Raw genomic sequence first — 3,774 nt, 5'->3', positions numbered from 1 at the left:
TCTCTCTCTCTCTCTCTCTCTCTCTCTCTGGTTCAACTAGTAGAGCCGCAGCTGCTGAACTGTGACCATTCTGGCTAGGGAATGTACAGGATACACACACAGTGAGCCCAGCCACCAGATGGGCATTGCAACTAATTGGCTGTCTGCTTTAGCATCTAGTCATCACTTTAAAAGCTGCTGCCTGAGGATTAAAGCAGTTTCAGAGAAGATGCATCATGTCTGTCAGTGTCTGATTAGGAAATGTCATTAGTTAGTTTAAAAAAACAAAAACAACAACAACAAAAAAGGTGAGGGCCATTTTGAGCTGAAGCTAGGCCACCTTATTGCAATACATGCATAATGCCAGTGCTTTCCTGACCTCTGGCAGAGGAGTATTTTCAATATTAGATAGCAATGTGGTGCTGAATCCCAAGGAGGAGTGTACTGTCCACTAATAATCCTGCCTGGGGAGGCCAGTTGGGAACCGACTGCTCAGTCACTCAGCAGTGGCTGGCAAAATACTCCCAGGTTAGCAAACATCCCATCTGTTCAAATGACTAGTTCCAAAGTCTGACCAACCCCATCAAACTTTGTCTTCAGCCTGAAATGCTGCAGAATCTCTACTAGTGTGCATGCTGTACATGTGCCTTGCAGGATATTTGAATATCAGCTAGTCCTGAAAGAATAAGGAAAATAATGTCATATTTGTCATTTTGCAAAGTACTTCTACTGTCACCAGGCATGTTATCCCCAGCCTCTTCCCAACAGCACAAATAATCCATTTTAGAGTTCTTGGTATTTACCCTGATTGCTGTACAAGTGGCTCAAAGTGTTGTAAGTTCTTCTGTTGTTCATAGCTGTTGATACCAGTCATGTTGGACTAGAAGGTTGGAATTGTGTGTAGTGATACAAGACATAAGGCTTAATTTCTATTGATACTAAATAAGGGTAAAGTGAATGCTTTTCTCATCAGTCCAAGAATCAGTGGAAATATTAGTAAGTATTACTAGTGCTAGATATTAAATGCTAAATGGATTTTTTATACGGATAAATGTGGGATGTAATTGTATTGTGGCTAGTAGAGACACAGATCCAAGGAACTGGGTATTTATGGAGCATTCTATAAATATAGCACAATTTTAAAGGTGGGACAAAGAAGCATGGCAAACTGTGTAAAAGAAAAGTCTGTTCTAGCCTGGTGGCCTTGGAGAAAATGTTCAGGTAGGCTAGGGACAGAAATTACACATAAACCAGTGTAAGCGATTGGAGCCGATTCAAATCTGTAACGCAGTGCACATAAACCACTTTCAAAATGGCTGAAACTGGTTTAAGATAAACCTGGAGGGATATAATATTGGACTTAACTGATTTTAGTTAGATCACTTCATTGATTTTTGTGTGTCCAGATTCCCTCCAGTTTCAAGTTAACTCTCAGTCCCCCAGCATCCCAGGCTGCTCTGCACTTCCACAGAAAACCCTGCCTCGCAGAGTAGGCAGGCTAGCCTTGGCTCAAGCTGTCTGCTCCAGCTGAGCAAGAAGGCATGCTCTAGCACCACCCAGCTTCAGGCCCAGGTCACTGCCGGTATGGGGCTGAATTTCTGGAATCGGAAATGAATGTCTGTTTACTTTTGCTTATCAGTTCAGTCTACACAGTTTAGACTGACCTGTGAAGATTGAATTAATTCAGCCTTTTTGATTGTCTGTACTTAGCTGTATAGTGCATCCTTCTGTTAAGAGCACCCTCACAGTGCTGAAGAACACTGTCTCTTTATGCTTACATATTGCAGCAGCCACTAGAGTTTTCTCTCTCCATAGCAACTTTCAAATTACTCTTTACCTAGAAAATCAGACTCCACATTCTATACTTAGAGTTTTTCTGGCCTCCAGTGAAGTTCTTTATGTGGGAACTGACCTTCAGTCTTTCACTGATGTTCTTTTCTTTCCTGCCTAGGACTCAGTAATATGTTAGGTCTTTGGCTAACAAAGCATTTAAAACCACTGAGTTATGGTGCAGACATGAGTTGGCTAAGTAAATTGAGGATGACACTTTATAGCTGTTGTTCTTGGTACTTGGACTGGCCTGTTTAATTTTAAGGAAGGATCCCAGTCGGTTTACTGTATAGTCATATTTGCCATTGTAACAGGTATGTGCAACAGCACTGTTCAGAAATTAACTTGTTTTGAATAACAGAGTAACAAATGTATGTAGAAGAGAAGTTGGCTTATAATTATAGTTTCACATGAAGATGCGTGAACACATTATAAGAGGTGAATTTCAATAAAACCCTATTGGACAGGGAACACTACTTGAGGCCTATGTTTCTCTGGAAAGGTTATGGTTGGCAAATCAGTTGTAACTTTGGGCTGTAGGGATTATCTGTTCTTTCTCTGCTTCTTCTCTCAATCCACTGGCAGCACTTACTGTTGGAGGATTCTTTTTTCAACCAGATGGATAAGCCACACAAGCTCCAGTTTCTCAATAGGCCAATAGGGAATATTCTAGTTTTGTACACTTGGTCTTTGGAGGTGAATTGAAGGGTATTGCTGTAACAACAGAAGTCTCAGTAAGGAGGGCAGAAACTGCTCCTGAACTGAAGTCTCCTTCATGCATAGCGACAGGTGGGATATGTACAACCTTGGGGGAGGGGTTATTTTTTTCCTAGTTAATCAATATTCTGTAATACTACTAATGCTGTAGAGCATATTGATCTGCAAGTCACCTTGAGTAATTGCAAAGCTCTTAGCAGTCAGAATGATACGGATGGTTTTTGATTCTGTGGTATTTACAAAGAAAAAAAGGATGAGGAGAAGCTTGTCTTCCACATTTAAGGATGATGTATGAAACCTGTGACAGCACTGAAATAATTAAGGAGTAAATGCTCATGTTAGTTTACATTCTTCATTAACTTTTAACAAAAGCTAATGAAGAATGTATAGAGATGTACACTATTTTCTGGTGTCATGGTTTTGTACATCCATAGTCTTGTTATCATAGAGAAGGCTAGAAGGGACCTCAAGAGATCATCTAGTCCAACCAGAGAATTGAACCTGCAACCTTCTCCAGGTGGACTAGGTGATTTTTGAGGTCCGTTCCAGCCTTACTTCTCTGTGATAACAAGACTATGGATGTACAAAACCACGAATTGGAAAATAATGTGTATCTCTAAACTTCTAACAAAAGCTGATGAAGACTGTAATCTAGCATGAGCATTTACTCAATTATTTCAGTGGTTTCATAGTTTCATACATTATTGAGTCCACCAAGATATATTTTTCTAAGTTCCATACCAAAAATAAAGAGCATGTACATAAGCACTGATACTGAAATGTTGTTATTGTTAGTTAATATAATTAATATGCAAAACAAATTAATAGATGAACTGCTAAAAAGCAAGAGTTTGCCTATCAATTGTCAATAAAGTCTCATTTTCTTAAATTGCAGGTGCTAATGGAGCAAGCGGGTTTCATTAAAGTCTATTGGTAGCATAATATTGAGATGTCCTTCTGACTCCTTTCCTTTTGTCCACAGGATTGAAAAAGCGTACAAGGAAGGCCTTTGGTATACGGAAGAAAGAAAAGGACACTGATTCCACGTAAGTTATCAAGCATCTTAATGCATTCATGAATGGTGGAAAGGTTGAGACCAGTATGTTGTGGAACTGCTACATGTGACATATATGCAGTATGTAAGCATTACTATTTGAAATCTGCAATGCAACAGTCAGCGCATTTTTAAATGTTTTCCTAATGAATCCAGTCGCCAAACCAATGAGACACTTGCTTCCTGTCTCATGT

General features: G+C 39.6%; 1 long non-coding RNA gene across 1 annotated transcript in view; it reads left to right on the top strand.

Annotated features, from left to right (window-relative positions):
• Window positions 1-3,572, top strand: part of LOC102380508 — a 64,415-nt gene extending 60,843 nt beyond the window's left edge. The window contains exon 3 of the long non-coding RNA XR_003095771.1: window positions 3,509-3,572. This is a non-coding gene — a long non-coding RNA (uncharacterized LOC102380508). The remainder of the gene's footprint in view (window positions 1-3,508) is intronic.
• Window positions 3,573-3,774: the final 202 nt, after the last annotated feature.

Source organism: Alligator sinensis, unplaced genomic scaffold, assembly GCF_000455745.1.
Source record: "Alligator sinensis unplaced genomic scaffold, ASM45574v1 scaffold982_1, whole genome shotgun sequence".
NCBI lineage: Eukaryota > Metazoa > Chordata > Crocodylia > Alligatoridae > Alligator > Alligator sinensis.
Note: the sequence above shows the minus strand (reverse complement) of the source record. Positions and strands in the feature narration are given on the sequence as shown.